At 52.1% G+C, this 18201-nt stretch overlaps 37 non-coding genes across 37 annotated transcripts; 27 read left to right on the top strand and 10 right to left on the bottom strand.

Annotated features, from left to right (window-relative positions):
- Window positions 1-91: 91 nt before the first annotated feature.
- Window positions 92-210, bottom strand: LOC131452064 (5S ribosomal RNA). The gene has a single exon (XR_009236889.1). It is a non-coding gene; the product is annotated as a 5S ribosomal RNA (ribosomal RNA).
- A 402-nt stretch (window positions 211-612) lies between these two features.
- Window positions 613-776, top strand: LOC131452044 (U1 spliceosomal RNA). Its single transcript, XR_009236870.1, has one exon. It is a non-coding gene; the product is annotated as a U1 spliceosomal RNA (small nuclear RNA).
- Window positions 777-1423: 647 nt separating this feature from the next.
- Window positions 1424-1536, top strand: LOC131452265 (U5 spliceosomal RNA). The gene has a single exon (XR_009237080.1). It is a non-coding gene; the product is annotated as a U5 spliceosomal RNA (small nuclear RNA).
- A 179-nt stretch (window positions 1537-1715) lies between these two features.
- On the top strand, window positions 1716-1908 carry LOC131452199 (U2 spliceosomal RNA). Its single transcript, XR_009237018.1, has one exon. It is a non-coding gene; the product is annotated as a U2 spliceosomal RNA (small nuclear RNA).
- Window positions 1909-2093: 185 nt separating this feature from the next.
- LOC131452076 (5S ribosomal RNA) lies at window positions 2094-2212 on the bottom strand. Its single transcript, XR_009236900.1, has one exon. It is a non-coding gene; the product is annotated as a 5S ribosomal RNA (ribosomal RNA).
- A 402-nt stretch (window positions 2213-2614) lies between these two features.
- On the top strand, window positions 2615-2778 carry LOC131451909 (U1 spliceosomal RNA). Its single transcript, XR_009236742.1, has one exon. It is a non-coding gene; the product is annotated as a U1 spliceosomal RNA (small nuclear RNA).
- Window positions 2779-3425: 647 nt separating this feature from the next.
- LOC131452266 (U5 spliceosomal RNA) lies at window positions 3426-3538 on the top strand. Its single transcript, XR_009237081.1, has one exon. It is a non-coding gene; the product is annotated as a U5 spliceosomal RNA (small nuclear RNA).
- A 179-nt stretch (window positions 3539-3717) lies between these two features.
- Window positions 3718-3910, top strand: LOC131452200 (U2 spliceosomal RNA). Its single transcript, XR_009237019.1, has one exon. It is a non-coding gene; the product is annotated as a U2 spliceosomal RNA (small nuclear RNA).
- Window positions 3911-4095: 185 nt separating this feature from the next.
- Window positions 4096-4214, bottom strand: LOC131452087 (5S ribosomal RNA). Its single transcript, XR_009236911.1, has one exon. It is a non-coding gene; the product is annotated as a 5S ribosomal RNA (ribosomal RNA).
- A 402-nt stretch (window positions 4215-4616) lies between these two features.
- Window positions 4617-4780, top strand: LOC131451910 (U1 spliceosomal RNA). The gene has a single exon (XR_009236743.1). It is a non-coding gene; the product is annotated as a U1 spliceosomal RNA (small nuclear RNA).
- A 647-nt stretch (window positions 4781-5427) lies between these two features.
- LOC131452268 (U5 spliceosomal RNA) lies at window positions 5428-5540 on the top strand. The gene has a single exon (XR_009237083.1). It is a non-coding gene; the product is annotated as a U5 spliceosomal RNA (small nuclear RNA).
- A 179-nt stretch (window positions 5541-5719) lies between these two features.
- Window positions 5720-5912, top strand: LOC131452201 (U2 spliceosomal RNA). The gene has a single exon (XR_009237020.1). It is a non-coding gene; the product is annotated as a U2 spliceosomal RNA (small nuclear RNA).
- A 185-nt stretch (window positions 5913-6097) lies between these two features.
- On the bottom strand, window positions 6098-6216 carry LOC131452098 (5S ribosomal RNA). The gene has a single exon (XR_009236922.1). It is a non-coding gene; the product is annotated as a 5S ribosomal RNA (ribosomal RNA).
- A 402-nt stretch (window positions 6217-6618) lies between these two features.
- Window positions 6619-6782, top strand: LOC131451912 (U1 spliceosomal RNA). The gene has a single exon (XR_009236745.1). It is a non-coding gene; the product is annotated as a U1 spliceosomal RNA (small nuclear RNA).
- Window positions 6783-7429: 647 nt separating this feature from the next.
- Window positions 7430-7542, top strand: LOC131452269 (U5 spliceosomal RNA). The gene has a single exon (XR_009237084.1). It is a non-coding gene; the product is annotated as a U5 spliceosomal RNA (small nuclear RNA).
- Window positions 7543-7721: 179 nt separating this feature from the next.
- On the top strand, window positions 7722-7914 carry LOC131452202 (U2 spliceosomal RNA). Its single transcript, XR_009237021.1, has one exon. It is a non-coding gene; the product is annotated as a U2 spliceosomal RNA (small nuclear RNA).
- A 185-nt stretch (window positions 7915-8099) lies between these two features.
- Window positions 8100-8218, bottom strand: LOC131452110 (5S ribosomal RNA). Its single transcript, XR_009236933.1, has one exon. It is a non-coding gene; the product is annotated as a 5S ribosomal RNA (ribosomal RNA).
- Window positions 8219-8620: 402 nt separating this feature from the next.
- Window positions 8621-8784, top strand: LOC131451913 (U1 spliceosomal RNA). The gene has a single exon (XR_009236746.1). It is a non-coding gene; the product is annotated as a U1 spliceosomal RNA (small nuclear RNA).
- A 647-nt stretch (window positions 8785-9431) lies between these two features.
- Window positions 9432-9544, top strand: LOC131452270 (U5 spliceosomal RNA). Its single transcript, XR_009237085.1, has one exon. It is a non-coding gene; the product is annotated as a U5 spliceosomal RNA (small nuclear RNA).
- Window positions 9545-9723: 179 nt separating this feature from the next.
- Window positions 9724-9916, top strand: LOC131452204 (U2 spliceosomal RNA). Its single transcript, XR_009237023.1, has one exon. It is a non-coding gene; the product is annotated as a U2 spliceosomal RNA (small nuclear RNA).
- Window positions 9917-10119: 203 nt separating this feature from the next.
- On the bottom strand, window positions 10120-10238 carry LOC131452122 (5S ribosomal RNA). The gene has a single exon (XR_009236944.1). It is a non-coding gene; the product is annotated as a 5S ribosomal RNA (ribosomal RNA).
- A 402-nt stretch (window positions 10239-10640) lies between these two features.
- On the top strand, window positions 10641-10804 carry LOC131451914 (U1 spliceosomal RNA). Its single transcript, XR_009236747.1, has one exon. It is a non-coding gene; the product is annotated as a U1 spliceosomal RNA (small nuclear RNA).
- A 647-nt stretch (window positions 10805-11451) lies between these two features.
- LOC131452271 (U5 spliceosomal RNA) lies at window positions 11452-11564 on the top strand. Its single transcript, XR_009237086.1, has one exon. It is a non-coding gene; the product is annotated as a U5 spliceosomal RNA (small nuclear RNA).
- Window positions 11565-11743: 179 nt separating this feature from the next.
- Window positions 11744-11936, top strand: LOC131452206 (U2 spliceosomal RNA). The gene has a single exon (XR_009237024.1). It is a non-coding gene; the product is annotated as a U2 spliceosomal RNA (small nuclear RNA).
- A 167-nt stretch (window positions 11937-12103) lies between these two features.
- Window positions 12104-12222, bottom strand: LOC131451890 (5S ribosomal RNA). Its single transcript, XR_009236725.1, has one exon. It is a non-coding gene; the product is annotated as a 5S ribosomal RNA (ribosomal RNA).
- A 402-nt stretch (window positions 12223-12624) lies between these two features.
- LOC131451915 (U1 spliceosomal RNA) lies at window positions 12625-12788 on the top strand. Its single transcript, XR_009236748.1, has one exon. It is a non-coding gene; the product is annotated as a U1 spliceosomal RNA (small nuclear RNA).
- A 647-nt stretch (window positions 12789-13435) lies between these two features.
- On the top strand, window positions 13436-13548 carry LOC131451762 (U5 spliceosomal RNA). Its single transcript, XR_009236601.1, has one exon. It is a non-coding gene; the product is annotated as a U5 spliceosomal RNA (small nuclear RNA).
- A 179-nt stretch (window positions 13549-13727) lies between these two features.
- LOC131452101 (U2 spliceosomal RNA) lies at window positions 13728-13920 on the top strand. Its single transcript, XR_009236924.1, has one exon. It is a non-coding gene; the product is annotated as a U2 spliceosomal RNA (small nuclear RNA).
- A 167-nt stretch (window positions 13921-14087) lies between these two features.
- Window positions 14088-14206, bottom strand: LOC131452133 (5S ribosomal RNA). Its single transcript, XR_009236955.1, has one exon. It is a non-coding gene; the product is annotated as a 5S ribosomal RNA (ribosomal RNA).
- Window positions 14207-14608: 402 nt separating this feature from the next.
- Window positions 14609-14772, top strand: LOC131451965 (U1 spliceosomal RNA). The gene has a single exon (XR_009236795.1). It is a non-coding gene; the product is annotated as a U1 spliceosomal RNA (small nuclear RNA).
- A 647-nt stretch (window positions 14773-15419) lies between these two features.
- Window positions 15420-15532, top strand: LOC131451777 (U5 spliceosomal RNA). The gene has a single exon (XR_009236615.1). It is a non-coding gene; the product is annotated as a U5 spliceosomal RNA (small nuclear RNA).
- A 179-nt stretch (window positions 15533-15711) lies between these two features.
- LOC131452102 (U2 spliceosomal RNA) lies at window positions 15712-15904 on the top strand. The gene has a single exon (XR_009236925.1). It is a non-coding gene; the product is annotated as a U2 spliceosomal RNA (small nuclear RNA).
- Window positions 15905-16071: 167 nt separating this feature from the next.
- Window positions 16072-16190, bottom strand: LOC131451891 (5S ribosomal RNA). Its single transcript, XR_009236726.1, has one exon. It is a non-coding gene; the product is annotated as a 5S ribosomal RNA (ribosomal RNA).
- A 402-nt stretch (window positions 16191-16592) lies between these two features.
- On the top strand, window positions 16593-16756 carry LOC131452022 (U1 spliceosomal RNA). Its single transcript, XR_009236849.1, has one exon. It is a non-coding gene; the product is annotated as a U1 spliceosomal RNA (small nuclear RNA).
- A 647-nt stretch (window positions 16757-17403) lies between these two features.
- Window positions 17404-17516, top strand: LOC131452272 (U5 spliceosomal RNA). Its single transcript, XR_009237087.1, has one exon. It is a non-coding gene; the product is annotated as a U5 spliceosomal RNA (small nuclear RNA).
- A 179-nt stretch (window positions 17517-17695) lies between these two features.
- Window positions 17696-17888, top strand: LOC131452103 (U2 spliceosomal RNA). Its single transcript, XR_009236926.1, has one exon. It is a non-coding gene; the product is annotated as a U2 spliceosomal RNA (small nuclear RNA).
- Window positions 17889-18073: 185 nt separating this feature from the next.
- LOC131451892 (5S ribosomal RNA) lies at window positions 18074-18192 on the bottom strand. The gene has a single exon (XR_009236727.1). It is a non-coding gene; the product is annotated as a 5S ribosomal RNA (ribosomal RNA).
- Window positions 18193-18201: the final 9 nt, after the last annotated feature.

The raw sequence follows: 18201 nt of genomic DNA on the forward strand, positions 1-18201 counted from the left end.
AAGGAAGCAGCAGTGTAAAAGCGTGCTGCAGTGTAAAAGCGTGCTGCAGTGTAAAAGCGTGCTGCAGTGTAAAAGCGTGCTGCAGTGTAAAAGCTTACAGCACCTGGTATTCCCAGGCGGTCTCCCATCCAAGTACTAACCAGGCCCGACCCTGCTTAGCTTCCGAGATCAGACGAGATCGGGCGTGCTCAGGGTGGTGTGGCCGTAAGCCGACGGGCAGGTGACACAGACTCCTTTTATAGACCAGGCAAGGCCCCCTGCTCGTGGAGGGGCTCAAAAGGCAGCCTTCCGAACACACTGCACTTGAGCCTTTATCGCCACTACCTGCTACACTCTATTCCAGTATTAGGAAGCTACACCGAGATGGGTAAGCTGCTGTTGGTGCCGTCAGGTGCAGTTGTTGCTGAATCGATAGGAAATGACAGCCAGGTATGCCAGTGAAAAGGTCGAGTGTTTCCTCTCCAATGTGTGCTGGAGGTTGAAGTTGAACACAGCACAGCCTTAACGAGCACCTGAGTCAAGGCATTGGACTCTGGGACTATCCATTTCCTGCACCATCAGCCAAAGAGCTGTGTCTGGGAACAGCCACCCAGTGCTGGGCAAGTACACCTCATACTTACCTGGCAGGGGAGATACCATGATCAAGAAGGTGCTTCACCCAGGGCGAGGCTCAGCCATTGCACTCTGGTTGTGCTGACCCCTGCAAATTCCCCAAACGTGGGAATCTTGACTGCATAATTTTTGCTAGTGGGGTACTGCGTCTGCGCTCTCCCCCGATGACGTAGTTGTAAGCAAAGGTCAGCCGCCCAAGGTTCCGCCTTGTGTGCCCATCTCCAGGCTTCTCACGTGCTCGCAGAGCGACGTCCCCAGTCTTTCCAAGTTGCTGGGAATGGGATGGTTGTGGGTGTTGTCTTTTAGCTCTAAGGAAATGTCATGCTCCCTTTCCCGGCTCTTTGTAGGTAGAACTGGATTGTTGGAGATGGATCCATGGCCATCATGCCAAGGGTTAATACTTTGGCGCTTGCTCCGTCCACTCCTGTACATTGACCTGATATTGAAGCGATGCCAGGAGCAGCTCACCATTTCAGAAGCCCGGAGGAGTTGGGAAACGGCCCGGCAGTTTGTACTGCTCGGTGTGACACAGAGCTGCTTTGCTCATGCACTCACATCTACCACTAAACCTTGGAGGTGTCCCCCGTGAGCGAGGAATGTGCCACAGCCTCAGCGGTTGATAGAAAACTGCAGCACACAACCAACGGTAAGAATGCGCTTCCAAACATGCAGTCAAATGTGGGCGGTTGATTGGCCGGCAAACCGAAAACGTTGAAGAAAGGCTGTCCCAAGGTGGCCGGCCGGGCCGACCGAGACTGTGGTGACTCTGGCGGATAGACTCCTTGGCTGCTCTCAAGGAGAGGGGCTATGTTGACTCTGGTTTTTCTTCAAAATGCTCAAGTCTTTCGCCTTTTACTAAAGACTTCCGTGGAGAGGAACGTCCAAGAGTTTAAGTTATTTTTGGTGGGCTTTGCTGTATGGCTGCGCCCTTTGAGTGTGTCAAATGTCAAGCAGCTGTCCGTCACGGCTCAGAGGTGCACTTAGATCACCTGGGGGTGGAGATGAGCAGCAGCAGCCTTTGTTATGCGCACTTCAGAAACACGGCACCACAACAAGTAACTTGTGCGCCAAGATCTTGAGTTGGCCCCAGACACTGGTGGGCCATCGTTTCTCGGCCTTTTGGCTAAGATCAAGTGTAGTATCTGTTCTTATCAGTTTAATATCTGATATGTCCTCTATATGGGGATTAAATATTAAATGCATTTTTGAGCATTGGGCGGTGAAACCTTGGGCTTGCTCTCTTCACTCCTTGCATTGACCTGGTATTGCAGTGCCACCAGGAACGGTGCACCGTTCTCTTTTTTTCTGTGAAAACCAAAGCAAGGCTGAAACTGGAAGGACATTAACGTGTGCCCGTGCGTCAACGTAATTGCAAGCCCACGTTTCTTGTAAGGAAGCAGCAGTGTAAAAGCGTGCTGCAGTGTAAAAGCGTGCTGCAGTGTAAAAGCGTGCTGCAGTGTAAAAGCGTGCTGCAGTGTAAAAGCTTACAGCACCTGGTATTCCCAGGCGGTCTCCCATCCAAGTACTAACCAGGCCCGACCCTGCTTAGCTTCCGAGATCAGACGAGATCGGGCGTGCTCAGGGTGGTGTGGCCGTAAGCCGACGGGCAGGTGACACAGACTCCTTTTATAGACCAGGCAAGGCCCCCTGCTCGTGGAGGGGCTCAAAAGGCAGCCTTCCGAACACACTGCACTTGAGCCTTTATCGCCACTACCTGCTACACTCTATTCCAGTATTAGGAAGCTACACCGAGATGGGTAAGCTGCTGTTGGTGCCGTCAGGTGCAGTTGTTGCTGAATCGATAGGAAATGACAGCCAGGTATGCCAGTGAAAAGGTCGAGTGTTTCCTCTCCAATGTGTGCTGGAGGTTGAAGTTGAACACAGCACAGCCTTAACGAGCACCTGAGTCAAGGCATTGGACTCTGGGACTATCCATTTCCTGCACCATCAGCCAAAGAGCTGTGTCTGGGAACAGCCACCCAGTGCTGGGCAAGTACACCTCATACTTACCTGGCAGGGGAGATACCATGATCAAGAAGGTGGTTCACCCAGGGCGAGGCTCAGCCATTGCACTCTGGTTGTGCTGACCCCTGCAAATTCCCCAAACGTGGGAATCTTGACTGCATAATTTTTGCTAGTGGGGTACTGCGTCCGCGCTCTCCCCCGATGACGTAGTTGTAAGCAAAGGTCAGCCGCCCAAGGTTCCGCCTTGTGTGCCCATCTCCAGGCTTCTCACGTGCTCGCAGAGCGACGTCCCCAGTCTTTCCAAGTTGCTGGGAATGGGATGGTTGTGGGTGTTGTCTTTTAGCTCTAAGGAAATGTCATGCTCCCTTTCCTGGCTCTTTGTAGGTAGAACTGGATTGTTGGAGATGGATCCATGGCCATCATGCCAAGGGTTAATACTTTGGCGCTTGCTCCGTCCACTCCTGTACATTGACCTGATATTGAAGCGATGCCAGGAGCAGCTCACCATTTCAGAAGCCCGGAGGAGTTGGGAAACGGCCCGGCAGTTTGTACTGCTCGGTGTGACACAGAGCTGCTTTGCTCATGCACTCACATCTACCACTAAACCTTGGAGGTGTCCCCCGTGAGCGAGGAATGTGCCACAGCCTCAGCGGTTGATAGAAAACTGCAGCACACAACCAACGGTAAGAATGCGCTTCCAAACATGCAGTCAAATGTGGGCGGTTGATTGGCCGGCAAACCGAAAACGTTGAAGAAAGGCTGTCCCAAGGTGGCCGGCCGGGCCGACCGAGACTGTGGTGACTCTGGCGGATAGACTCCTTGGCTGCTCTCAAGGAGAGGGGCTATGTTGACTCTGGTTTTTCTTCAAAATGCTCAAGTCTTTCGCCTTTTACTAAAGACTTCCGTGGAGAGGAACGTCCAAGAGTTTAAGTTATTTTTGGTGGGCTTTGCTGTATGGCTGCGCCCTTTGAGTGTGTCAAATGTCAAGCAGCTGTCCGTCACGGCTCAGAGGTGCACTTAGATCACCTGGGGGTGGAGGTGAGCAGCAGCAGCCTTTGTTATGCGCACTTCAGAAACACGGCACCACAACAAGTAACTTGTGCGCCAAGATCTTGAGTTGGCCCCAGACACTGGTGGGCCATCGTTTCTCGGCCTTTTGGCTAAGATCAAGTGTAGTATCTGTTCTTATCAGTTTAATATCTGATATGTCCTCTATATGGGGATTAAATATTAAATGCATTTTTGAGCATTGGGCGGTGAAACCTTGGGCTTGCTCTCTTCACTCCTTGCATTGACCTGGTATTGCAGTGCCACCAGGAACGGTGCACCGTTCTCTTTTTTTCTGTGAAAACCAAAGCAAGGCTGAAACTGGAAGGACATTAACGTGTGCCCGTGCGTCAACGTAATTGCAAGCCCACGTTTCTTGTAAGGAAGCAGCAGTGTAAAAGCGTGCTGCAGTGTAAAAGCGTGCTGCAGTGTAAAAGCGTGCTGCAGTGTAAAAGCGTGCTGCAGTGTAAAAGCTTACAGCACCTGGTATTCCCAGGCGGTCTCCCATCCAAGTACTAACCAGGCCCGACCCTGCTTAGCTTCCGAGATCAGACGAGATCGGGCGTGCTCAGGGTGGTGTGGCCGTAAGCCGACGGGCAGGTGACACAGACTCCTTTTATAGACCAGGCAAGGCCCCCTGCTCGTGGAGGGGCTCAAAAGGCAGCCTTCCGAACACACTGCACTTGAGCCTTTATCGCCACTACCTGCTACACTCTATTCCAGTATTAGGAAGCTACACCGAGATGGGTAAGCTGCTGTTGGTGCCGTCAGGTGCAGTTGTTGCTGAATCGATAGGAAATGACAGCCAGGTATGCCAGTGAAAAGGTCGAGTGTTTCCTCTCCAATGTGTGCTGGAGGTTGAAGTTGAACACAGCACAGCCTTAACGAGCACCTGAGTCAAGGCATTGGACTCTGGGACTATCCATTTCCTGCACCATCAGCCAAAGAGCTGTGTCTGGGAACAGCCACCCAGTGCTGGGCAAGTACACCTCATACTTACCTGGCAGGGGAGATACCATGATCAAGAAGGTGGTTCACCCAGGGCGAGGCTCAGCCATTGCACTCTGGTTGTGCTGACCCCTGCAAATTCCCCAAACGTGGGAATCTTGACTGCATAATTTTTGCTAGTGGGGTACTGCGTCCGCGCTCTCCCCCGATGACGTAGTTGTAAGCAAAGGTCAGCCGCCCAAGGTTCCGCCTTGTGTGCCCATCTCCAGGCTTCTCACGTGCTCGCAGAGCGACGTCCCCAGTCTTTCCAAGTTGCTGGGAATGGGATGGTTGTGGGTGTTGTCTTTTAGCTCTAAGGAAATGTCATGCTCCCTTTCCCGGCTCTTTGTAGGTAGAACTGGATTGTTGGAGATGGATCCATGGCCATCATGCCAAGGGTTAATACTTTGGCGCTTGCTCCGTCCACTCCTGTACATTGACCTGATATTGAAGCGATGCCAGGAGCAGCTCACCATTTCAGAAGCCCGGAGGAGTTGGGAAACGGCCCGGCAGTTTGTACTGCTCGGTGTGACACAGAGCTGCTTTGCTCATGCACTCACATCTACCACTAAACCTTGGAGGTGTCCCCCGTGAGCGAGGAATGTGCCACAGCCTCAGCGGTTGATAGAAAACTGCAGCACACAACCAACGGTAAGAATGCGCTTCCAAACATGCAGTCAAATGTGGGCGGTTGATTGGCCGGCAAACCGAAAACGTTGAAGAAAGGCTGTCCCAAGGTGGCCGGCCGGGCCGACCGAGACTGTGGTGACTCTGGCGGATAGACTCCTTGGCTGCTCTCAAGGAGAGGGGCTATGTTGACTCTGGTTTTTCTTCAAAATGCTCAAGTCTTTCGCCTTTTACTAAAGACTTCCGTGGAGAGGAACGTCCAAGAGTTTAAGTTATTTTTGGTGGGCTTTGCTGTATGGCTGCGCCCTTTGAGTGTGTCAAATGTCAAGCAGCTGTCCGTCACGGCTCAGAGGTGCACTTAGATCACCTGGGGGTGGAGATGAGCAGCAGCAGCCTTTGTTATGCGCACTTCAGAAACACGGCACCACAACAAGTAACTTGTGCGCCAAGATCTTGAGTTGGCCCCAGACACTGGTGGGCCATCGTTTCTCGGCCTTTTGGCTAAGATCAAGTGTAGTATCTGTTCTTATCAGTTTAATATCTGATATGTCCTCTATATGGGGATTAAATATTAAATGCATTTTTGAGCATTGGGCGGTGAAACCTTGGGCTTGCTCTCTTCACTCCTTGCATTGACCTGGTATTGCAGTGCCACCAGGAACGGTGCACCGTTCTCTTTTTTTCTGTGAAAACCAAAGCAAGGCTGAAACTGGAAGGACATTAACGTGTGCCCGTGCGTCAACGTAATTGCAAGCCCACGTTTCTTGTAAGGAAGCAGCAGTGTAAAAGCGTGCTGCAGTGTAAAAGCGTGCTGCAGTGTAAAAGCGTGCTGCAGTGTAAAAGCGTGCTGCAGTGTAAAAGCTTACAGCACCTGGTATTCCCAGGCGGTCTCCCATCCAAGTACTAACCAGGCCCGACCCTGCTTAGCTTCCGAGATCAGACGAGATCGGGCGTGCTCAGGGTGGTGTGGCCGTAAGCCGACGGGCAGGTGACACAGACTCCTTTTATAGACCAGGCAAGGCCCCCTGCTCGTGGAGGGGCTCAAAAGGCAGCCTTCCGAACACACTGCACTTGAGCCTTTATCGCCACTACCTGCTACACTCTATTCCAGTATTAGGAAGCTACACCGAGATGGGTAAGCTGCTGTTGGTGCCGTCAGGTGCAGTTGTTGCTGAATCGATAGGAAATGACAGCCAGGTATGCCAGTGAAAAGGTCGAGTGTTTCCTCTCCAATGTGTGCTGGAGGTTGAAGTTGAACACAGCACAGCCTTAACGAGCACCTGAGTCAAGGCATTGGACTCTGGGACTATCCATTTCCTGCACCATCAGCCAAAGAGCTGTGTCTGGGAACAGCCACCCAGTGCTGGGCAAGTACACCTCATACTTACCTGGCAGGGGAGATACCATGATCAAGAAGGTGGTTCACCCAGGGCGAGGCTCAGCCATTGCACTCTGGTTGTGCTGACCCCTGCAAATTCCCCAAACGTGGGAATCTTGACTGCATAATTTTTGCTAGTGGGGTACTGCGTCCGCGCTCTCCCCCGATGACGTAGTTGTAAGCAAAGGTCAGCCGCCCAAGGTTCCGCCTTGTGTGCCCATCTCCAGGCTTCTCACGTGCTCGCAGAGCGACGTCCCCAGTCTTTCCAAGTTGCTGGGAATGGGATGGTTGTGGGTGTTGTCTTTTAGCTCTAAGGAAATGTCATGCTCCCTTTCCTGGCTCTTTGTAGGTAGAACTGGATTGTTGGAGATGGATCCATGGCCATCATGCCAAGGGTTAATACTTTGGCGCTTGCTCCGTCCACTCCTGTACATTGACCTGATATTGAAGCGATGCCAGGAGCAGCTCACCATTTCAGAAGCCCGGAGGAGTTGGGAAACGGCCCGGCAGTTTGTACTGCTCGGTGTGACACAGAGCTGCTTTGCTCATGCACTCACATCTACCACTAAACCTTGGAGGTGTCCCCCGTGAGCGAGGAATGTGCCACAGCCTCAGCGGTTGATAGAAAACTGCAGCACACAACCAACGGTAAGAATGCGCTTCCAAACATGCAGTCAAATGTGGGCGGTTGATTGGCCGGCAAACCGAAAACGTTGAAGAAAGGCTGTCCCAAGGTGGCCGGCCGGGCCGACCGAGACTGTGGTGACTCTGGCGGATAGACTCCTTGGCTGCTCTCAAGGAGAGGGGCTATGTTGACTCTGGTTTTTCTTCAAAATGCTCAAGTCTTTCGCCTTTTACTAAAGACTTCCGTGGAGAGGAACGTCCAAGAGTTTAAGTTATTTTTGGTGGGCTTTGCTGTATGGCTGCGCCCTTTGAGTGTGTCAAATGTCAAGCAGCTGTCCGTCACGGCTCAGAGGTGCACTTAGATCACCTGGGGGTGGAGGTGAGCAGCAGCAGCCTTTGTTATGCGCACTTCAGAAACACGGCACCACAACAAGTAACTTGTGCGCCAAGATCTTGAGTTGGCCCCAGACACTGGTGGGCCATCGTTTCTCGGCCTTTTGGCTAAGATCAAGTGTAGTATCTGTTCTTATCAGTTTAATATCTGATATGTCCTCTATATGGGGATTAAATATTAAATGCATTTTTGAGCATTGGGCGGTGAAACCTTGGGCTTGCTCTCTTCACTCCTTGCATTGACCTGGTATTGCAGTGCCACCAGGAACGGTGCACCGTTCTCTTTTTTTCTGTGAAAACCAAAGCAAGGCTGAAACTGGAAGGACATTAACGTGTGCCCGTGCGTCAACGTAATTGCAAGCCCACGTTTCTTGTAAGGAAGCAGCAGTGTAAAAGCGTGCTGCAGTGTAAAAGCGTGCTGCAGTGTAAAAGCGTGCTGCAGTGTAAAAGCGTGCTGCAGTGTAAAAGCTTACAGCACCTGGTATTCCCAGGCGGTCTCCCATCCAAGTACTAACCAGGCCCGACCCTGCTTAGCTTCCGAGATCAGACGAGATCGGGCGTGCTCAGGGTGGTGTGGCCGTAAGCCGACGGGCAGGTGACACAGACTCCTTTTATAGACCAGGCAAGGCCCCCTGCTCGTGGAGGGGCTCAAAAGGCAGCCTTCCGAACACACTGCACTTGAGCCTTTATCGCCACTACCTGCTACACTCTATTCCAGTATTAGGAAGCTACACCGAGATGGGTAAGCTGCTGTTGGTGCCGTCAGGTGCAGTTGTTGCTGAATCGATAGGAAATGACAGCCAGGTATGCCAGTGAAAAGGTCGAGTGTTTCCTCTCCAATGTGTGCTGGAGGTTGAAGTTGAACACAGCACAGCCTTAACGAGCACCTGAGTCAAGGCATTGGACTCTGGGACTATCCATTTCCTGCACCATCAGCCAAAGAGCTGTGTCTGGGAACAGCCACCCAGTGCTGGGCAAGTACACCTCATACTTACCTGGCAGGGGAGATACCATGATCAAGAAGGTGGTTCACCCAGGGCGAGGCTCAGCCATTGCACTCTGGTTGTGCTGACCCCTGCAAATTCCCCAAACGTGGGAATCTTGACTGCATAATTTTTGCTAGTGGGGTACTGCGTCCGCGCTCTCCCCCGATGACGTAGTTGTAAGCAAAGGTCAGCCGCCCAAGGTTCCGCCTTGTGTGCCCATCTCCAGGCTTCTCACGTGCTCGCAGAGCGACGTCCCCAGTCTTTCCAAGTTGCTGGGAATGGGATGGTTGTGGGTGTTGTCTTTTAGCTCTAAGGAAATGTCATGCTCCCTTTCCCGGCTCTTTGTAGGTAGAACTGGATTGTTGGAGATGGATCCATGGCCATCATGCCAAGGGTTAATACTTTGGCGCTTGCTCCGTCCACTCCTGTACATTGACCTGATATTGAAGCGATGCCAGGAGCAGCTCACCATTTCAGAAGCCCGGAGGAGTTGGGAAACGGCCCGGCAGTTTGTACTGCTCGGTGTGACACAGAGCTGCTTTGCTCATGCACTCACATCTACCACTAAACCTTGGAGGTGTCCCCCGTGAGCGAGGAATGTGCCACAGCCTCAGCGGTTGATAGAAAACTGCAGCACACAACCAACGGTAAGAATGCGCTTCCAAACATGCAGTCAAATGTGGGCGGTTGATTGGCCGGCAAACCGAAAACGTTGAAGAAAGGCTGTCCCAAGGTGGCCGGCCGGGCCGACCGAGACTGTGGTGACTCTGGCGGATAGACTCCTTGGCTGCTCTCAAGGAGAGGGGCTATGTTGACTCTGGTTTTTCTTCAAAATGCTCAAGTCTTTCGCCTTTTACTAAAGACTTCCGTGGAGAGGAACGTCCAAGAGTTTAAGTTATTTTTGGTGGGCTTTGCTGTATGGCTGCGCCCTTTGAGTGTGTCAAATGTCAAGCAGCTGTCCGTCACGGCTCAGAGGTGCACTTAGATCACCTGGGGGTGGAGGTGAGCAGCAGCAGCCTTTGTTATGCGCACTTCAGAAACACGGCACCACAACAAGTAACTTGTGCGCCAAGATCTTGAGTTGGCCCCAGACACTGGTGGGCCATCGTTTCTCGGCCTTTTGGCTAAGATCAAGTGTAGTATCTGTTCTTATCAGTTTAATATCTGATATGTCCTCTATATGGGGATTAAATATTAAATGCATTTTTGAGCATTGGGCGGTGAAACCTTGGGCTTGCTCTCTTCACTCCTTGCATTGACCTGGTATTGCAGTGCCACCAGGAACGGTGCACCGTTCTCTTTTTTTCTGTGAAAACCAAAGCAAGGCTGAAACTGGAAGGACATTAACGTGTGCCCGTGCGTCAACGTAATTGCAAGCCCACGTTTCTTGTAAGGAAGCAGCAGTGTAAAAGCGTGCTGCAGTGTAAAAGCGTGCTGCAGTGTAAAAGCGTGCTGCAGTGTAAAAGCGTGCTGCAGTGTAAAAGCGTGCTGCAGTGTAAAAGCTTACAGCACCTGGTATTCCCAGGCGGTCTCCCATCCAAGTACTAACCAGGCCCGACCCTGCTTAGCTTCCGAGATCAGACGAGATCGGGCGTGCTCAGGGTGGTGTGGCCGTAAGCCGACGGGCAGGTGACACAGACTCCTTTTATAGACCAGGCAAGGCCCCCTGCTCGTGGAGGGGCTCAAAAGGCAGCCTTCCGAACACACTGCACTTGAGCCTTTATCGCCACTACCTGCTACACTCTATTCCAGTATTAGGAAGCTACACCGAGATGGGTAAGCTGCTGTTGGTGCCGTCAGGTGCAGTTGTTGCTGAATCGATAGGAAATGACAGCCAGGTATGCCAGTGAAAAGGTCGAGTGTTTCCTCTCCAATGTGTGCTGGAGGTTGAAGTTGAACACAGCACAGCCTTAACGAGCACCTGAGTCAAGGCATTGGACTCTGGGACTATCCATTTCCTGCACCATCAGCCAAAGAGCTGTGTCTGGGAACAGCCACCCAGTGCTGGGCAAGTACACCTCATACTTACCTGGCAGGGGAGATACCATGATCAAGAAGGTGGTTCACCCAGGGCGAGGCTCAGCCATTGCACTCTGGTTGTGCTGACCCCTGCAAATTCCCCAAACGTGGGAATCTTGACTGCATAATTTTTGCTAGTGGGGTACTGCGTCCGCGCTCTCCCCCGATGACGTAGTTGTAAGCAAAGGTCAGCCGCCCAAGGTTCCGCCTTGTGTGCCCATCTCCAGGCTTCTCACGTGCTCGCAGAGCGACGTCCCCAGTCTTTCCAAGTTGCTGGGAATGGGATGGTTGTGGGTGTTGTCTTTTAGCTCTAAGGAAATGTCATGCTCCCTTTCCCGGCTCTTTGTAGGTAGAACTGGATTGTTGGAGATGGATCCATGGCCATCATGCCAAGGGTTAATACTTTGGCGCTTGCTCCGTCCACTCCTGTACATTGACCTGATATTGAAGCGATGCCAGGAGCAGCTCACCATTTCAGAAGCCCGGAGGAGTTGGGAAACGGCCCGGCAGTTTGTACTGCTCGGTGTGACACAGAGCTGCTTTGCTCATGCACTCACATCTACCACTAAACCTTGGAGGTGTCCCCCGTGAGCGAGGAATGTGCCACAGCCTCAGCGGTTGATAGAAAACTGCAGCACACAACCAACGGTAAGAATGCGCTTCCAAACATGCAGTCAAATGTGGGCGGTTGATTGGCCGGCAAACCGAAAACGTTGAAGAAAGGCTGTCCCAAGGTGGCCGGCCGGGCCGACCGAGACTGTGGTGACTCTGGCGGATAGACTCCTTGGCTGCTCTCAAGGAGAGGGGCTATGTTGACTCTGGTTTTTCTTCAAAATGCTCAAGTCTTTCGCCTTTTACTAAAGACTTCCGTGGAGAGGAACGTCCAAGAGTTTAAGTTATTTTTGGTGGGCTTTGCTGTATGGCTGCGCCCTTTGAGTGTGTCAAATGTCAAGCAGCTGTCCGTCACGGCTCAGAGGTGCACTTAGATCACCTGGGGGTGGAGGTGAGCAGCAGCAGCCTTTGTTATGCGCACTTCAGAAACACGGCACCACAACAAGTAACTTGTGCGCCAAGATCTTGAGTTGGCCCCAGACACTGGTGGGCCATCGTTTCTCGGCCTTTTGGCTAAGATCAAGTGTAGTATCTGTTCTTATCAGTTTAATATCTGATATGTCCTCTATATGGGGATTAAATATTAAATGCATTTTTGAGCATTGGGCGGTGAAACCTTGGGCTTGCTCTCTTCACTCCTTGCATTGACCTGGTATTGCAGTGCCACCAGGAACGGTGCACCGTTCTCTTTTTTTCTGTGAAAACCAAAGCAAGGCTGAAACTGGAAGGACATTAACGTGTGCCCGTGCGTCAACGTAATTGCAAGCCCACGTTTCTTGTAAGGAAGCAGCAGTGTAAAAGCGTGCTGCAGTGTAAAAGCGTGCTGCAGTGTAAAAGCGTGCTGCAGTGTAAAAGCTTACAGCACCTGGTATTCCCAGGCGGTCTCCCATCCAAGTACTAACCAGGCCCGACCCTGCTGAGCTTCCGAGATCAGACGAGATCGGGCGTGCTCAGGGTGGTGTGGCCGTAAGCCGACGGGCAGGTGACACAGACTCCTTTTATAGACCAGGCAAGGCCCCCTGCTCGTGGAGGGGCTCAAAAGGCAGCCTTCCGAACACACTGCACTTGAGCCTTTATCGCCACTACCTGCTACACTCTATTCCAGTATTAGGAAGCTACACCGAGATGGGTAAGCTGCTGTTGGTGCCGTCAGGTGCAGTTGTTGCTGAATCGATAGGAAATGACAGCCAGGTATGCCAGTGAAAAGGTCGAGTGTTTCCTCTCCAATGTGTGCTGGAGGTTGAAGTTGAACACAGCACAGCCTTAACGAGCACCTGAGTCAAGGCATTGGACTCTGGGACTATCCATTTCCTGCACCATCAGCCAAAGAGCTGTGTCTGGGAACAGCCACCCAGTGCTGGGCAAGTACACCTCATACTTACCTGGCAGGGGAGATACCATGATCAAGAAGGTGGTTCACCCAGGGCGAGGCTCAGCCATTGCACTCTGGTTGTGCTGACCCCTGCAAATTCCCCAAACGTGGGAATCTTGACTGCATAATTTTTGCTAGTGGGGTACTGCGTCCGCGCTCTCCCCCGATGACGTAGTTGTAAGCAAAGGTCAGCCGCCCAAGGTTCCGCCTTGTGTGCCCATCTCCAGGCTTCTCACGTGCTCGCAGAGCGACGTCCCCAGTCTTTCCAAGTTGCTGGGAATGGGATGGTTGTGGGTGTTGTCTTTTAGCTCTAAGGAAATGTCATGCTCCCTTTCCCGGCTCTTTGTAGGTAGAACTGGATTGTTGGAGATGGATCCATGGCCATCATGCCAAGGGTTAATACTTTGGCGCTTGCTCCGTCCACTCCTGTACATTGACCTGATATTGAAGCGATGCCAGGAGCAGCTCACCATTTCAGAAGCCCGGAGGAGTTGGGAAACGGCCCGGCAGTTTGTACTGCTCGGTGTGACACAGAGCTGCTTTGCTCATGCACTCACATCTACCACTAAACCTTGGAGGTGTCCCCCGTGAGCGAGGAATGTGCCACAGCCTCAGCGGTTGATAGAAAGCTGCAGCACACAACCAACGGTAAGAATGCGCTTCCAAACATGCAGTCAAATGTGGGCGGTTGATTGGCCGGCAAACCAAAAACGTTGAAGAAAGGCTGTCCCAAGGTGGCCGGCCGGGCCGACCGAGACTGTGGTGACTCTGGCGGATAGACTCCTTGGCTGCTCTCAAGGAGAGGGGCTATGTTGACTCTGGTTTTTCTTCAAAATGCTCAAGTCTTTCGCCTTTTACTAAAGACTTCCGTGGAGAGGAACGTCCAAGAGTTTAAGCTATTTTTGGTGGGCTTTGCTGTATGGCTGCGCCCTTTGAGTGTGTCAAATGTCAAGCAGCTGTCCGTCACGGCTCAGAGGTGCACTTAGATCACCTGGGGGTGGAGGTGAGCAGCAGCAGCCTTTGTTATGCGCACTTCAGAAACACGGCACCACAACAAGTAACTTGTGCGCCAAGATCTTGAGTTGGCCCCAGACACTGGTGGGCCATCGCTTCTCGGCCTTTTGGCTAAGATCAAGTGTAGTATCTGTTCTTATCAGTTTAATATCTGATATGTCCTCTATATGGGGATTAAATATTAAATGCATTTTTGAGCATTGGGCGGTGAAACCTTGGGCTTGCTCTCTTCACTCCTTGCATTGACCTGGTATTGCAGTGCCACCAGGAACGGTGCACCGTTCTCTTTTTTTCTGTGAAAACCAAAGCAAGGCTGAAACTGGAAGGACATTAACGTGTGCCCGTGCGTCAACGTAATTGCAAGCCCACGTTTCTTGTAAGGAAGCAGCAGTGTAAAAGCGTGCTGCAGTGTAAAAGCGTGCTGCAGTGTAAAAGCGTGCTGCAGTGTAAAAGCTTACAGCACCTGGTATTCCCAGGCGGTCTCCCATCCAAGTACTAACCAGGCCCGACCCTGCTTAGCTTCCGAGATCAGACGAGATCGGGCGTGCTCAGGGTGGTGTGGCCGTAAGCCGACGGGCAGGTGACACAGACTCCTTTTATAGACCAGGCAAGGCCCCCTGCTCGTGGAGGGGCTCAAAAGGCAGCCTTCCGAACACACTGCACTTGAGCTTTTATCGCCACTACCTGCTACACTCTATTCCAGTATTAGGAAGCTACACCGAGATGGGTAAGCTGCTGTTGGTGCCGTCAGGTGCAGTTGTTGCTGAATCGATAGGAAATGACAGCCAGGTATGCCAGTGAAAAGGTCGAGTGTTTCCTCTCCAATGTGTGCTGGAGGTTGAAGTTGAACACAGCACAGCCTTAACGAGCACCTGAGTCAAGGCATTGGACTCTGGGACTATCCATTTCCTGCACCATCAGCCAAAGAGCTGTGTCTGGGAACAGCCACCCAGTGCTGGGCAAGTACACCTCATACTTACCTGGCAGGGGAGATACCATGATCAAGAAGGTGGTTCACCCAGGGCGAGGCTCAGCCATTGTACTCTGGTTGTGCTGACCCCTGCAAATTCCCCAAACGTGGGAATCTTGACTGCATAATTTTTGCTAGTGGGGTACTGCGTCCGCGCTCTCCCCCGATGACGTAGTTGTAAGCAAAGGTCAGCCGCCCAAGGTTCCGCCTTGTGTGCCCATCTCCAGGCTTCTCACGTGCTCGCAGAGCGACGTCCCCAGTCTTTCCAAGTTGCTGGGAATGGGATGGTTGTGGGTGTTGTCTTTTAGCTCTAAGGAAATGTCATGCTCCCTTTCCCGGCTCTTTGTAGGTAGAACTGGATTGTTGGAGATGGATCCATGGCCATCATGCCAAGGGTTAATACTTTGGCGCTTGCTCCGTCCACTCCTGTACATTGACCTGATATTGAAGCGATGCCAGGAGCAGCTCACCATTTCAGAAGCCCGGAGGAGTTGGGAAACGGCCCGGCAGTTTGTACTGCTCGGTGTGACACAGAGCTGCTTTGCTCATGCACTCACATCTACCACTAAACCTTGGAGGTGTCCCCCGTGAGCGAGGAATGTGCCACAGCCTCAGCGGTTGATAGAAAACTGCAGCACACAACCAACGGTAAGAATGCGCTTCCAAACATGCAGTCAAATGTGGGCGGTTGATTGGCCGGCAAACCGAAAACGTTGAAGAAAGGCTGTCCCAAGGTGGCCGGCCGGGCCGACCGAGACTGTGGTGACTCTGGCGGATAGACTCCTTGGCTGCTCTCAAGGAGAGGGGCTATGTTGTCTCTGGTTTTTCTTCAAAATGCTCAAGTCTTTCGCCTTTTACTAAAGACTTCCGTGGAGAGGAACGTCCAAGAGTTTAAGTTATTTTTGGTGGGCTTTGCTGTATGGCTGCGCCCTTTGAGTGTGTCAAATGTCAAGCAGCTGTCCGTCACGGCTCAGAGGTGCACTTAGATCACCTGGGGGTGGAGGTGAGCAGCAGCAGCCTTTGTTATGCGCACTTCAGAAACACGGCACCACAACAAGTAACTTGTGCGCCAAGATCTTGAGTTGGCCCCAGACACTGGTGGGCCATCGCTTCTCGGCCTTTTGGCTAAGATCAAGTGTAGTATCTGTTCTTATCAGTTTAATATCTGATATGTCCTCTATATGGGGATTAAATATTAAATGCATTTTTGAGCATTGGGCGGTGAAACCTTGGGCTTGCTCTCTTCACTCCTTGCATTGACCTGGTATTGCAGTGCCACCAGGAACGGTGCACCGTTCTCTTTTTTTCTGTGAAAACCAAAGCAAGGCTGAAACTGGAAGGACATTAACGTGTGCCCGTGCGTCAACGTAATTGCAAGCCCACGTTTCTTGTAAGGAAGCAGCAGTGTAAAAGCGTGCTGCAGTGTAAAAGCGTGCTGCAGTGTAAAAGCGTGCTGCAGTGTAAAAGCTTACAGCACCTGGTATTCCCAGGCGGTCTCCCATCCAAGTACTAACCAGGCCCGACCCTGCTGAGCTTCCGAGATCAGACGAGATCGGGCGTGCTCAGGGTGGTGTGGCCGTAAGCCGACGGGCAGGTGACACAGACTCCTTTTATAGACCAGGCAAGGCCCCCTGCTCGTGGAGGGGCTCAAAAGGCAGCCTTCCGAACACACTGCACTTGAGCCTTTATCGCCACTACCTGCTACACTCTATTCCAGTATTAGGAAGCTACACCGAGATGGGTAAGCTGCTGTTGGTGCCGTCAGGTGCAGTTGTTGCTGAATCGATAGGAAATGACAGCCAGGTATGCCAGTGAAAAGGTCGAGTGTTTCCTCTCCAATGTGTGCTGGAGGTTGAAGTTGAACACAGCACAGCCTTAACGAGCACCTGAGTCAAGGCATTGGACTCTGGGACTATCCATTTCCTGCACCATCAGCCAAAGAGCTGTGTCTGGGAACAGCCACCCAGTGCTGGGCAAGTACACCTCATACTTACCTGGCAGGGGAGATACCATGATCAAGAAGGTGCTTCACCCAGGGCGAGGCTCAGCCATTGCACTCTGGTTGTGCTGACCCCTGCAAATTCCCCAAACGTGGGAATCTTGACTGCATAATTTTTGCTAGTGGGGTACTGCGTCCGCGCTCTCCCCCGATGACGTAGTTGTAAGCAAAGGTCAGCCGCCCAAGGTTCCGCCTTGTGTGCCCATCTCCAGGCTTCTCACGTGCTCGCAGAGCGACGTCCCCAGTCTTTCCAAGTTGCTGGGAATGGGATGGTTGTGGGTGTTGTCTTTTAGCTCTAAGGAAATGTCATGCTCCCTTTCCCGGCTCTTTGTAGGTAGAACTGGATTGTTGGAGATGGATCCATGGCCATCATGCCAAGGGTTAATACTTTGGCGCTTGCTCCGTCCACTCCTGTACATTGACCTGATATTGAAGCGATGCCAGGAGCAGCTCACCATTTCAGAAGCCCGGAGGAGTTGGGAAACGGCCCGGCAGTTTGTACTGCTCGGTGTGACACAGAGCTGCTTTGCTCATGCACTCACATCTACCACTAAACCTTGGAGGTGTCCCCCGTGAGCGAGGAATGTGCCACAGCCTCAGCGGTTGATAGAAAACTGCAGCACACAACCAACGGTAAGAATGCGCTTCCAAACATGCAGTCAAATGTGGGCGGTTGATTGGCCGGCAAACCGAAAACGTTGAAGAAAGGCTGTCCCAAGGTGGCCGGCCGGGCCGACCGAGACTGTGGTGACTCTGGCGGATAGACTCCTTGGCTGCTCTCAAGGAGAGGGGCTATGTTGACTCTGGTTTTTCTTCAAAATGCTCAAGTCTTTCGCCTTTTACTAAAGACTTCCGTGGAGAGGAACGTCCAAGAGTTTAAGTTATTTTTGGTGGGCTTTGCTGTATGGCTGCGCCCTTTGAGTGTGTCAAATGTCAAGCAGCTGTCCGTCACGGCTCAGAGGTGCACTTAGATCACCTGGGGGTGGAGGTGAGCAGCAGCAGCCTTTGTTATGCGCACTTCAGAAACACGGCACCACAACAAGTAACTTGTGCGCCAAGATCTTGAGTTGGCCCCAGACACTGGTGGGCCATCGCTTCTCGGCCTTTTGGCTAAGATCAAGTGTAGTATCTGTTCTTATCAGTTTAATATCTGATATGTCCTCTATATGGGGATTAAATATTAAATGCATTTTTGAGCATTGGGCGGTGAAACCTTGGGCTTGCTCTCTTCACTCCTTGCATTGACCTGGTATTGCAGTGCCACCAGGAACGGTGCACCGTTCTCTTTTTTTCTGTGAAAACCAAAGCAAGGCTGAAACTGGAAGGACATTAACGTGTGCCCGTGCGTCAACGTAATTGCAAGCCCACGTTTCTTGTAAGGAAGCAGCAGTGTAAAAGCGTGCTGCAGTGTAAAAGCGTGCTGCAGTGTAAAAGCGTGCTGCAGTGTAAAAGCGTGCTGCAGTGTAAAAGCTTACAGCACCTGGTATTCCCAGGCGGTCTCCCATCCAAGTACTAACCAGGCCCGACCCTGCTGAGCTTCCGAGATCAGACGAGATCGGGCGTGCTCAGGGTGGTGTGGCCGTAAGCCGACGGGCA

This window comes from Solea solea, unplaced genomic scaffold (assembly GCF_958295425.1).
Source record: "Solea solea unplaced genomic scaffold, fSolSol10.1 scaffold_48, whole genome shotgun sequence".
In the NCBI taxonomy this organism is placed as follows: Eukaryota; Metazoa; Chordata; class Actinopteri; order Pleuronectiformes; family Soleidae; genus Solea; species Solea solea.